Genomic DNA, 14,897 nt, shown 5'->3' with positions numbered 1-14,897 from the left:
ACATGTATTTACATACCTTTTTGCTTTACTAATATTACTTATATCAGTTCTATCTTTCTCATAATCAGTATTGTCAGGGCTTTATCTACTTTGGCTTTCTAAAGCACCAGCATACAGATTTACTAATTCAACCTATTATATTTTTGTTTGTTAGTTTTGTTAATTTATTCCCTTGTATTATTCTCTTTTTTCCAGTTTCCTTAGATTTACTTAGATTTACTCAATTGTCCTATTTCTAACTTCTTGAGTTGGAAAATTAAATCACTAATTTTCAAATTTTCTTCCTTTTTATAATATAAAAAATTTAAATCTATAAATCCTTCTATATGCTGCATTAGCTGCATTCCACCAGGAGTGATATATTTTTGACATTATTTCCACATATTTTTCTAATTTGCATTGTGATTTCTTTTATGACCTATAAGATACATAAAATCTGTGTTTTCTCACTTCCAGATGTATAAAGGAGTTTTTAAACATCATTTTGTAATTGGTTTCTAATTCCATTGTAGAGAATAAAGTTTGTGTAATAGCAACTCTAGACTTTATGATCTTGTTAAAGGCCAATTATTTTAGTAATGTATATTTGTTTGAAAGCATTGTGTAGTCTCTAATTACTGTTACTGGGATCATGGGAAATCCCAAAAAATAGGATTCATTCTTCCCTTAAAAGTCAAAGAGAAAAGCAGCTTGTGATTAGAAATATAACTTTTGTTATATTTATATTTGTTATGGAGAATATAGGCTCATGACTGGGGCAAGGTGGTTCCTAATGCTGAACCTCAGAATGAGACTTACCCATTTAGTATCAAGCAATAATAGAAGACTGCAGTTCTATCCTGTGTGGGCAGAGAAGCAGAAAATGCGTGCCCTCTGGAAGCAGGCTGGATCCCAAAAGGGAAATAAAATAAAGATCAATATTATGTTCACTCAGTTCTTTATGCAAAGTCAATAATCAGGTGTCATTTGATCTCACCTTGGGAAGAGTGAGGAAAGGGGTAAAGAAAGGCCATGACTACTTAATAAAGGCCCTTTACATTGATGGAATCATCATTAGTGGGTTCAAGGATCCCTATATTTCAATTAAATCAAGCATGATAATAATGTTCAAATCTTTTAAATTCATACTTATTTTTCATCCCTTTGATTTATCAATTTCTGAAAGAAATAAGTCCAAATCTTTATACTTGTGGATTTCTCAATTTGTCTTATAATATTTTAGTTTGCTTCATATTATTTTTTAGTCTATTTTTTATCAGCCGAATATAAGATTAAAATTGAACTCTCTCTGGTGAATTATTCCTCTCATCATTTTTCCTAATACAATATTCTGTATCAATTCAATTTAATACAATATTAATATAACTCATCAACTTCCTTTCAGTTAATATTTGTTCAGTATCTCTTCTCCATTTCTTTTTTCCAAATATTATGCATCATTTTGAAGTACATTGTTCAATTCTTGTAACAGAATCTGATCATCCCTTTTAACAGGTAAGTTTTGGGTTGTAGATTCTATTTCACTCAAAAGTTGTTGACACACATTTATAAATTTTCTACAGGAAGAGTCTTTTTGTTTTTATTATAAATTTCTAATTTTGTTGCACTGTGATCAGAGAATATTATTTGTACTGCTTTTCCTTTGTGAATTTATGGAGACTTTCTTCTTGACTTAATATATTCTTGATTTTTGTAAATATTCCATGTGCACTATAGAAGAAGGCACATCTGCTATTACTGGGCATGCTGTTTGATATATATCTATAAAATCTATTTTATTGGTTGTGTTGTTTAAGCCTTCTAAATTCTTACTTATTATTACCAACTTGTCTTTCATTTTGAGAGATGTAATAAAATCAGCTATTATTAATGTGTTTCTATTTTTCCTTGTATCTCCTATAATTTCTGCTTTGTGAAGGTGGTTGCTGTAATATTTGGTACATTGCTATTCATTAATGTATATCTTACTTGTGAATTTTTGCGTTTAGGCTCAAAAGTAAGATTGGCCTGTAATTTTCCTATCATGTAAATTTCTGAAAGGGATTTGATATCAACAGGGTTTGATAAAACAGGTTGGGTTGAGAAGTGTTTCTGGTCTTTTTGTTCTTAGGCCTAGTTTATTATTGGTGTTATTTCTTCTTTAGATATTTTATAATTCACTAGTGGGACCATTTGAGGTAGGTGTTTTCTTTGTGGGAATGATTTTAATTACAGTTTCAATTCCTTTAATAGTTGGTGGATTATTCTTATACTCTATTCCTTCTTGTACCCAATATGAAAAGCTGTACTATTTAGGAATTTTCCATTTTTAGCTTAATTTTCTAATTGATATAAAGTTGTCCACAATTTATGATCTTTTCAAGGTATGTCTATTCTGTAGCAATATACTTTTTTTTCATTTCTGATATTATTTGTTTTCTCTTTTTTTTTCCTCTGACCATCCTCACCAGGACTTTCAATAAGTTTCTTCAAAGATCCAAATTTAAGCATTGTTTTTCACTTGTCTTCTGTTTCATAGATGTCTGCTCTTTAACTTTTCTCTCTTGTACTTGCTTTTGGTTTCATTTGTTATTTTTACAACTCCTTGTGATAGATGCTTAGATAACTGACTTTCTACTTTATCCATTTCTAAAATATATATTTAAGGCTTTTAACTTCCCTCTGTTCAAACATTTAGCTCCATTCCACAAGATTTTAGAAATCATATGTCCATTATCATTCAGGTTAAGACATCTTACAATCCACATTGTGATTGCTTCCTTGACCCACGGGTTCTTTAGAAGTGTACTGCTTATGTTCCAATCATAGGGGAATTTTGTATCTAGATTCTTGTTATGTATTTATAGCTTTTGAGTCTTTTGAAAATTGTTGAAACCTGCTTTATGATCCAGAATATGGTCAATTCTTATAAATTTTGTGTATCACCAGAAAATATATAACTGTCACATTTATTCACTGAAAAAGTTTATCTTTTATTATATACTTGAAATTATGTATTTATTATTATATTAACCATATTAAAATATTATTACTTTATTATGTTATCATAGTATCATTTTTATTGTATTAGAGAAGTTAAGAAAAAGACTGGGCTTAAAGTCTAACTCTACCATTAACTCAACATAGGGCCTTGGCAAAGCTACTAAAACTCTTTGTGTTTCAGTTTCCATTTCTGTAAAATGAGAAGAACAGTAGCAATCAATACATAGGGTTTTGTGAGGATCAAAATAGTTAGTACCTGGAAAGAGTTTACAGCAGTGACTGTCACATGATGAGTGGTCTATAAATTTTGGATGTTGTAAATGAACATAAAAAGGAGAGAGAGGAGCTAGGAAGATTGTTCGAGGTTGTGATATATGTAGAGTGAAGTATGCAGACAATATTCCTTGTGATAGATTGGTCAAAGATTTTAAAAATAAGGCTTTTCAAATATTTAATGCAAAAGTTCTATGCAGTGTTGAAATACCACTGCAGCATGCACTTATCATAGACCTCAATGTGAAATGCAAAACTATAAAACTTTCTAGATGAAAATATAGGACAAAGTCTGCATGACCTTGGCCTTAGTAATGAATATTTACATACAACACCAAAAGCATGATCCATAAAAGAATAAATCAATAAGTTGGACTTTATTAAAATTAAAACCTTCTGCTATGTGAAAGTCACTCTTAAAAGAATGAAAAGACAAGTCACAGACTGGAAGAAAGTATTTGTAAAATACACATCTGATAAAGGACTAGTATCCAAAGTATACAAAGAACTCCTAAAACTCAACAATAAGAAAACAAATAACCCATTTAAAAATGCGGAAATATCTGAACAGCTCACAAAAGAACATATATAGATGGCAAATAAACACATTAAAAAGACACTCAACATCATTTGCCATTAAGGAAATGCAAATTAAAGCAAGGAGATACTACTACACATCTGTTAAAATGACTTAAATACTAGATATACGAAAACGCAAATTATTGGCAGGGATGTGGAGCAATAGGGGCTCACTCCTCTCTGGTAGGAATGCAAAATGGTACAGCTACTTTGAAAGACAGTTTGACAGTTTTTTACAAAACTAAACATAGTCTTACCATGCAATCCAGTAATCGAACTCTTAGATACATACCCAACTGATTTGAAAACTTATGTCCATACACAAATCTGCACGTGAATGTTTATAATGTTTATCCCTGATCACCAAAAACTGGGAGCAGTCAAGATGTTCTTCAATAGATGAATGGATAAATAAACTATACATCCATACTATGTAATACTATTCACTGATTAAAAGGAACAAGTTCTCAATCCACTCCCCAGCATGGATGAATTGTAAATGTCTATTGCTCAGTAAAATAATCCAGGATGAGAAGGCTATATAATACATGATTCCATTTTTATAACATTCTGGAAAATGAAAAACTATAAAGATGGTAAAAAGGTGAATGGTTGTCTAAGATTTGAGATGTGGGAAAGGGACTATGTGAATCATAAGGGATTTTTTTTTAGGGTAAAGACACTGTCATGTGTCTAGTGGTGGATACAAAACATTATCCATTTGTCAAATCCATAGAACTTTACAGTTCAAAGAGTAAACCCTAATGTATGCAAATTTTAAAATATCAACTAAGAGGGCAAGGTATCCGAGGATGAGATGCAGACTGTGACACATAAGCACTGTACTCTGGTTGGAAAAGTAATTTCCTACATGGGTAAGAGCTATCAATTCCCAAACCATTACCCACATGTACTGGATTTGGACAAATAAGTAAATGATTGGTGGATGGTGAGAGCTAGGTTTTTTACTGTGGGAGTGAGTGAGAGGTTACACATAAGCAAAGAAAGAAGGCTTGAACGAGGTTTTTAGTACTGAATTAGAGTTGAAGACAGCAGTATAAACTCTTGCTTAGTTCAATATAGATACAAGCTCAATATCTATATAAGGTCAATATAGATATAGTTGAGATATGTATAATATAGATACAAGCTCAATGTAGATGTAGTTGGATATATATGTATATATTTATATATATGTGTGTATACACAGTTTAGTATATATACATATATTTCCTAACTCTGTCTACTGAGAGGCCTTAGAAGCAATGACACCCCAGTAGCAACAAACACATCTAGTGCCCAGATAGTGGTTTCTAATTCCATTCTCCAATAAAAAGAACTAGAGACCCTCGAAGAAATGGCCGATTCTAGGCCTGGGGCAGGGAATATACAAGACGAAACTGAGGTATCTTATAGTGCGAGAAAGTAAGGAAGTGCTAAAACACACACACACACACACACACACAATGATAAGGCATGTCAAAGGGATACAGGAACTGACTGAAAGAGCTCTCAATGGCTGAAGTAGGAACAATTTGAGCAATAAAATAAATAAGGTAGCACATCTATGTGTCCATACTGATATAAAAGTAGATTAATAAATGAGGGAGGAAAGACTTATCTCCCATACAGAAGAATTCCAAATAATGTATTTAGATGCCACCCTCTCAAAGAGGTGGAGCGTACCTCCCTTTCACCCTTAAAGTGTGGGCTTGGCTTTCTGACTGGAAAAGCAAGGAGGGAGAAGTAAATTTATAGTGGAGAAATATTGCAAATTCTACCTCAGCCAGTTGATCAGGGTTAACATCATCAGTGATAAATCATTTTAATAGCATGTACTTTTGATATGATGTGTTGAGAATGGTACTTTACCTCCCCAAACCCATAACCCCCATCTAACCATAAGAAAAACAGCAGACACACTCAAATCAAGGAATATTCTATAAAATGCTTGATCAGTATGCCTCATCGTCAAGGTTATCAAAAACAAAAAAGCCTAAGAAACTGTCACAGCCCAGAGGAGTCTAAGGAGACATAATAACTAAATGAAGGTGGTACACAAGATGAGACCCTGGAACGTAAAAAGGACATTAAAGAAAGAAACTAAAGAAATCCAAATAAAGTATGGAATGTAGTTAATAATAATAAAAGTTATTTGCAATGTTGAAACACCCCCACAAGAAACACTTTTCCATAAAACCATTATTAAAACCTGCTATTTTCACAAAGATTGCTTTTTTATTCATATAAGGCAATGCAAAATAAGCATAGAAGGAATAGCACTTTAAGAGATAATTTATAAACTGAAGTATTTCAGCAGAAGTGGAAGCCTAGAGCTATGGGTACCCGCGAGAACCTACATCCTCTAGGCATTCATAGAACTCTTGGTGATGGTTTGAGGTTTCCACAAGGAAGATAGAGATTCAAGTTCATTGTAACTAGGTCTTACTGGGCAATAAGACCTTAGTTAATATTTGCGTTACCATTGGTTAGGGTATAAAAATGTATTAGAAAGATAATCTTATATATTTTTCATTAGATAGAGAAATTAAAAAGAATAAAATATTGTTTTTTATAAGTAAAATTACAATTTATGTAGTAAGGTATATTACAGAATGACTCAAAGTCTGAGATGGTTGTCTTAATTAATGCCACTGTGGATTTTAAGGAGGCGATTTAAAATGTTATAAGTATTTGGCATCAAAAGTCACTTACTCTGAGGGAGATTAAGGAGGAAGAGGCCACAAAATTCCACTTTCTCCAAGGTACACATGCAGGGGCATCTACAACAAACAGCTAGAGCTGCTCTAAATCGGGAATATCTTTCAGGAAAGGATGTCCATCAGAGTCAGGAGTATGACTTCCCAGAGGGGGTGTCATCCATGGCTGAGAGTTCTGATATATCGCCTGATATTTCCCTGACTATCCTGTGATATTTTTATTTATTTATTTTTTTAATTTATTTATTTACTTATTTATTTTTCCCCCAAAGCCCCAGTAGATAGTTGTATGTTATGGTTGCACATCCTTCTAGTTGCTGTATGTGGGACACGGCCTCAGCATGGCCAGAGAAGCGGTGCCTCGGTGTGCCCCCGGGGTTCCGAACCCGGGCCGCCAGCAGCAGAGCGCGCGGACTTAACCGCTAAGCCACGGGGCCGGCCCTATCCTGCGATATTTTTAGATATAATATTCCTACATGTATTTCAGCTACATACGTTTGAGAGGGAATCATGTGCTTACCAATGGGCTGGATGTCTTGAAAAATAATTTTAATATGAGCAATGGCCCACACACACCATAGGTCTTGTGTAAGACCCATGTATCCATTAGTAAGAAAGGTCTCCTCCCAGTTGCAGAAGTCCCCTTGTACTGGGGTAAAAGAAGTAGATGGGAAGCATATACACTAGAACTTTACCCTAATGGCATCCCTTTGAGAGTTCAAACATTTTGAGATGTTTTTAGCTTTTTTTTCCTGAATATTAAATGGTGAAAACCTGCACAAGAACAGAAGCTATACATATATATATTTTTGGTGAGGAAGATTGTCTCTGAGCTAACATGTTGCCAGTGCTCCTCTTTTTGCTGAGGAAGATTGGCCCTGGGCTAACATCCGTGCCCATCTTCCTCTACTTTATATGGAATGCCACCACAGCATGGCTTGACAAGCGCTGCGTCCCTCTGCACCCAGGACAAACCCGCGAACCAGGGGCCGCCAAAGCAGAGTGCATGAACTTAACTGCTATGCCACCGGGCTGGCCTCAATAGTTATGTTTTTTTGATAGCATTTCTCAATAAGAAGTGACCAGCCATACACATATGTATCTGTTGTAATAAAGATTCTGACCATTTTGATGTTTGACCATGAAAACTTTAAAGCCCAACCACTCCCTTTTTCCTTTCTTCCCCAAATCTGGGAAGGCTAGTGAGAAAGCATGCACATTCTCTCCTTGGTGCCAAGGGAAGTGCAAATCACTCAAGCCCCAGGAAACTTCACCCTAACCCCATCCCCAAATCACAATAAAAAAAACCCCACTTGCTCCTCTTTTCATTCAAGCCATTTTCGACCCACTTGGGTACCTACTCTACTATTCACAGAAATCCTCATTATGTGAGTAATAAACCTTTTCACATATCCTCTTAGTGTCTAAACATTTGAATAAAAAAAATTTTTTTGGAGTAAGGTTGGTCCTACACTATGGCAAACCACAAGACATCTATATAACTGAAACAGAACTTTCACAGAGTATGAATACTTGCTGCCTGTGAGACAAATATTTTCTACTTTACTGAATTCTTATTTATTTCTTTAAAAATTGTTCATTATGGTCCACTTAATTGATTTAATGATCCTCTAATGTGTTGTTATCCACACTTCCCAAATTTCTTGTTTCTGAAGCTGACTTACCTCATCACACAGGTAGAATGATGAAAAAGCTTGAAGTAAAAACCAGGTCTCCTCACTCCCAGTCCAATGCATTTTGGGTTATACCATGAGTATTTTGTGTGGCAATAGAAAATTTCTTCTGCAAAAAAGCAGCCCATCTGTTCATAACATATGATGTCTACAAGAAAAGAACATCATTCTGATGCTGATATTCAACCTTCCAGTGCTCCATTAATATTCTTTTCATGTTTGGGCATAAGTGAGTCTTCAGTAGCTTAAATATATTATAGTTAAATTCACTAGGACATTATAGATTTGAAATGGATAGTGGCTAGCTATTTTTCAACTTACCATTTTTAACCATAGCTGCTTTGTATGCAGTAGAATAAAATATTGACATGAGTTTGCATACTGATTTTTTCTTTTTTTATAAATGTACATGCTGTTTTAGAATAGTTAAGCTGCTCATCAAAGATGGTCTGCTGACATTTAAAATATCAAAGTGTAACTAATATTGAAGCAGGTTCTGCATATAAAGCTGGCATTTAGAATTATATGTGTTTTGAGAAAAGTAATACAATAAATAATAATTAATAAGTGGAATTGTATGCTTAAATATAATCTACTCTAATGTGTGTAAACAGCAGTGAATGAAGAAAGTTACTTTTAAAAAACCTTTGCCACACTATTAGCTGGATACTTTAGGAAATTTTTTTTTTTTTACTTTAAAAAATGTTTGAATTCAGTACATGAATTGAATCTAAGTAATACAAAGATATGCCATCTTAAATTAAATGAACTAAAAATTGAGAGATATTACCTGATTCTTATCCCAATCACTTCATTTTTCTTGTGCATGCTTTACTTGTAGTTAATGAAATACTTTGTTCCATTAAAAGAGACCAACACATGCCCACAAAGACACATATATAGGAATGTACATTCAAAGATTAGAAGGTGTGCTGTCAGTTTTGAAAACTTAGTTGGGTATGGAGCTATACTTTGTCTCAATTTCCTTTTAAGACTTAGGTTAGCATGAATAGAGCCGTAGCCTACTTTATGATGTTTTCCGTGGATAAACCCCCATGTGAATCCTGATCCTTTAGCTTCTGATCTAATTTGCTACACACTGAACCCCTAAGTCTTGAAAGAGAATTAAGTTACATCTTAGCTCCATAACTTACTGAATTCTCAGAACCTCAGTTTTCTTGCCTGGGCAATAAAAAATAGTAATTTCTGTGACAGAAGACTGTGGAGATTAAATGAAATGTGATGATATATATATTTCCCAGTTCCCAATACAGGGCCTGGTGTTCCATGAATATTAATTCTATTACTCTTACTATGTGATTGTTATCCAGATTAATGTTGCAAAATGTTTGATGGTTTTCGGTAAACTATGTTCCCTGAAAAAAATAAAAATTTTGCACCAACAGTTTTCATTTAGCCCTCCTGTGTCCTTGGTACTAACTACCCTAGGTAAAAAAAACAAAACAAGGTAATTATCAGTGTGTCTGCCATCTGAAAGGACATGGATTGTGGGCACAGATGATTTCGTTGGAATTACCAATGTTAATTGCGTTTAAGATATAATCATTCTACAAAGTAAAACCTGTTCTTTAGGCGAGGCAAGAAGGTAACATATATTTTTCACGAATCGTTAATCACAAGATACCAGAACCAAATCTATTTAGATTCCACAAGAAGTTTTCTGTATTTGCTGACCTATTCTTAATTTTTCCTTTTATTTTGCACTTTAATTGGAATTTTGACTGGACTCTGACGGTCAATAAATAAAGAACAAGTACGGCAATTTATCAGTTTGATTATCCTATGCTTGGTATTTTTTCCGTGATGTAGGTTACTGGTCTCCATTAGACAAAGGAGGAAGTCAATACTCAGGTTGAAAAGAAAGCTCAGTATGTGACTTTATAAACGAAGCTGATTTTTAACCCCAGGAAGAAAAATTCTAATAGAAATCATCTGAATGCCTAGTCTTAATTATTGGAAAACAAACAAAACAATATTGGCTTGCCAACTGCTGAAGTACTTAGTACCAAATGTTTTCCTTCATTTTAGTAGAAAACTATGTCTAAAAGGGAAACAAAGTCTGATAATATTTTTATGTTAACATTTTATCCATTTTAAACATTCTGTGAAGAAAAAGAGTTATCTTTTCTTCACTGATTTTTATCAACTGCGATTAGTCGACCTACTGGAAAAATTTAAAAAGAAAAATGAATTTCCCAGAGTTAAAGTGTTTAGAGAAAGACATGATTGTCTGTAAATTGTTGGTAAGATAATTACATTAGGCGTTGAATCTTTTTGTTTCTGTTTCCTGAATATTTCAACGTATTCAATTAGGTATTCCAAGGATGAGGAATTTTTAAACAATTTACAACTCTATCAGAAAGCAGTGACAAATTTGAAATCCTATGGCTTTTTTTTCCTAAATATTAGAAACTGGTTATAAAAGATGTATTTTCTCAATTTTCTTCAAAAATAAGACACTAAACTTAGAAAAGTATTTTGCTAGAGAGTATATTCTAAAGAACCAGATTGCTTCTGCTGAACAAATAACTACATTTGTTTCTATCATATTAATTTAACAATAATAGCATTTCTTAGATATTTTTACTTTTTATCTTGATCATTTCAAGAATCTTATTTTGCTTACTACATTAAATATCAATTAATCACTAAATTATAGACCTTCCCTATTACTACTAATGGGAATTTGGTAAATCACAAATGATCACAAATTAGTTTCATCTCCTTCCATCAAAAGATGGAATCTAGTTCTAAACCATGTGGCTCTGGGCTGGCTCTGTGACTTGCTTTGACCAACTGAACGAAACAGAATTGATGTGGTACATATTCTAAGCTTAAGAGGCCTCGGGACACCTTATAGTTTCCATTCTCTCCCTCTAGGAATGCTGTCACAATTTGACAAAGACCAGGCTAGTCTGTTGGATGATGAGAGACTATGTAGGGAGAGAGGTCCAGTAAAATCAGCCATTCCAGCTATAGCATCTGTGGCGATAGACTTAATATTGAGCACAACCAAGACCTCATAGAGCCAAGATGAGCTATCCTGGCTGAGCCTAGTCCAAATTGCTGACCCACAGAATTCTGAGCAAATAAATATTATTTTAAGCCACCAAGTTTTGAGGTGGTTTGTTATACATCACTAGTTAACTGATAGAGGGATCATAAAAATATATATTGCAATACAATGGAGTGTGAATATAGATATAGATCATTTTAAAAGACTTTTTACATGATAGAGATACAGTAGTCTTGACTTTGATTCTTGGCTCTTCACTTACCACCTGTGTGATCTTAGGTTAATTGCATAATCATTAAGTCTTTCTTCATCAGTAGTATAGGGTGTAAAACTACTTTTCAGGGTAGTTCTGAAGATGAAATGGACTAATTAGTTTAAAGTATGTAGCAAACTGCCTGACACTTAATAAATGCTGAATAAATGTATTGTTATTAGTATGATGTGCCTTACCTATAAAATTTCTCAGAAAGTTAAAAAAGATGGTTTCCTTGAATAATTTTGTAATGAATTTGGTATCTAAAGAGTTCATAGTAAAAACTAAGTTGAGCCTCAGTATCATTATACAGTAATTAGAAGATTATCACCGATTTTGAGTCAATGACTATGCGTCAATCAGACAAATACTTCCATGCTTAAAATAACATTGTATTAATTTTAATAGGTAAATTGATCTGCCTTCACATTCCTAGTAAGCAAACCTGGCCTTCCATGTTTATTGTAACTATCTTGATTTTAACTAATTTGATTAGTCATTTATAACGGTGCCTCAATTAGTTCATCTGCATCACAGAATTCTCTTGATTTTACATTATACATAATTTATGGGGGACGAATTATTTACTGACATAAAAAAATTAGGATTACTACTGTACTACCAATCTCTTTCAGAGAGAAAAAGCTTCTTAAAAAAGCTTTGAAGGGTTTATAAGAGTAAATCCATGTGACAACATGGATAGAACTTGAAGGCATTACGCTAAGTGAAATAAGTCAGACAGAGAAAGACAAATACTGTATGATCTCACTTATATGTGGAATATTAAAAAACAACAACTGAACTCATAGATACAGAGAACAGATTGGTGGTTGCCAGAGGTGGGAAGTGGGTGAAATGGGTGAAGGGAGTCAAAAGGTACAAATTTCCAGTTATAAGATAAATAAGTCCTGGGGACGTAATGTACAGCATAGTGACTATAGTTAATAATACTGCATTGTATATTTGAAAATTGCTAAGAAAATATATCTTAAAAGTTCTCATCACAAGCAAAAAAGTTTGTAACTGTGTGTGTTGATGGACGTTAACTAGACTTAATGTGGTGATCATTTTGCAATATATACAAATATCAAATCATTCTGTTGTACACCTGAAACTAATATAATGTTATATGTCAATTATATCTCAATAAAACAAATTAAATATTTTCCAGGAGTTTGATCTAAGGAAGAGCTAATTTCCCAAGCATGACCCTTTCCCAAGTATGGCTTGCACAATCTTCCCCCTGGTTCTTTTAGCCAGGGAATATCACCACCTTTTCCCATCCCTTGAAGTTCTCTTCCTTCTTCTAGCACGGCTTCCTGTTCTTCTTCTTGGATGATTTTCTGTGTTGTTCCTATGACCAAACAAAAGCAAGCAAAAAATATATATACATAATGGTTTTACTGTTCTATTTTTCTAAGAAATAAGTGCTTAAATAATTGCATATTTTGCCTGCTCAGTTACTCTAAGCCTTTTGAACAGAAGTTCTTAAGCTAGGTTTCATAGATGAGTTGCAGGAGGTCCTAATCCAAGAAAATTATACGCAACAATTTATACTTAGGTGCAAAAGTACACTTATTTGATGGGACAGGGGACATAAGGGGGAGCAGACAAGATCTTTATCATATTTACAAAGGGGTCCATGACCCAATAAAGTTAAAGAAGCACTATATTAGAGGTTCATGAATAAGAATTCTAAAACCGGTAGAAGGAAGTTACAGATGACAAAAGAACAATTTGGACACTGTTGAAATAGTCCAAGTGGGAAGTGATAAAGCTGAGAATAAGTCAGTGGCAGTGAAATGGAGATGCTACATTTAAAAAATATTTCTGAGTTAGTTGCCTTATGTCAAGTACTCTAGGAAATGGACTCTGGGGCAGAGATTTGCATTCATAAGGTTCATTGGGAAGTGCTCTTGGAAACAACTTTGAAACAGTGAAGGAAGCAAGACTGGATAGAGGGAGGAGTATAAGGGAGGAGTATAATCGTGATACAATGGCATCAGAAGCTCCATCCAATCTCAGGAGGAGCTCTGAGCTTGGTAAGACCCCTCAGAAACATGCTGCAATGAGGCAATAGGGCCAGGTATTTTCACTCCTGTATTGACCCATGATAGGATGCAGGCTACCTCTAGAGAGGGGACATGACTTTGGTGAGGCATCTTCCTTCAGCAGAGAGCAATTGCCAGGGAGGGACTCAATATAAGCCATCAGTATCCAACATTCCCAGCAGTTGAAAGAGTGAATGCCTTGGTCTTGAAAGGGAATCTAAGTGGCACACCATGTATCCACTAGAAAAACATTAATAAGACTTTAAAATATAGATGTTTATGATAATAATTTTGATGTGCCAGATCTGTGATAAGTACTATGAATGAAGCAGTGAACAGGAAAAATAATATCACTATTTGCTTGGTGTTATGTTCTAGGGGTGGAAGGAACAAAACTAAACAAACAAATAAATAAACAAGATTGTGATAAATGCTCTGAAGAAAATAAGCCAAGATAAAGATCCTGGAGAGTTACTGGTAAGCTGTTTTCATCCATGGAATCTGAGAGGTCTTTGAAGAGGTGATTGTTGAGCTGAGTTATAAGAGATAAGAAGGAGCTAACCCTGCAAATATTTGTCAAATATTCTACACAGGGGAAAAAGGAAGTGAAAATATCCTTAAGCGGTTACTAATTTTGCTACTTTGAGAAACAATGTAGCCAAAGTAGAGTGTATGAGAGAAATAATGGTAAAGATGAGGGTCAAGAAAAAGACAGAGATCAGCTCATTTAGAATTTTATAAGTCATGTGTTAGAAGCTCAGTTTAAGGATTATCCTAGATCTAAGAATTCGGCTTGCTTTCTGATTGGAGCAGCCCCAGCAGTGGCTTGTAGTGTTCCCACCGATACAGAGCCAAGTGGTGGTTGCTACTATTTCCACTGCTACAGATCAAACATCATAATACATGACATTAACTGGTAAAGCAGGACTGTTTTGCTTGTTCCCTGGCTGGAATGAACCTGTGGAGATTTTGGCTTTTCCTACAGGTTTCCAGTGAGCTTAGATGATGCAAACTAGAAGTAGGGTGAGTTCATGCCCCATTGGGCAAAGTTTGAAAAATGGAAAATAAATTCTTCTTCCTTTTTACTCCAAGATGGACTTTTCTGAGACACAGTAGTTCATGCAGCCTCTCTGAAGATGTTTCAGAAGATTGAGCAAGACTTGTTGGCAGAGTAATCAGCTGCACTTGTTACAAAACTTTGGCCAGTTTGGTAACACATCCCCTCATATCTGCTTCGTCCTTCCCTATATCGCTCCCCCTTTTCCCTCACTTGTGTTTCCCTGGGATTTCACGCTCAAGTAAAGTGTT

This window comes from Ceratotherium simum, chromosome X (genome assembly GCF_057802395.1).
Source record: "Ceratotherium simum simum isolate JZ-2026a chromosome X, ASM5780239v1, whole genome shotgun sequence".
NCBI lineage: Eukaryota > Metazoa > Chordata > Mammalia > Perissodactyla > Rhinocerotidae > Ceratotherium > Ceratotherium simum.
This window is presented reverse-complemented; position numbering follows the sequence as displayed.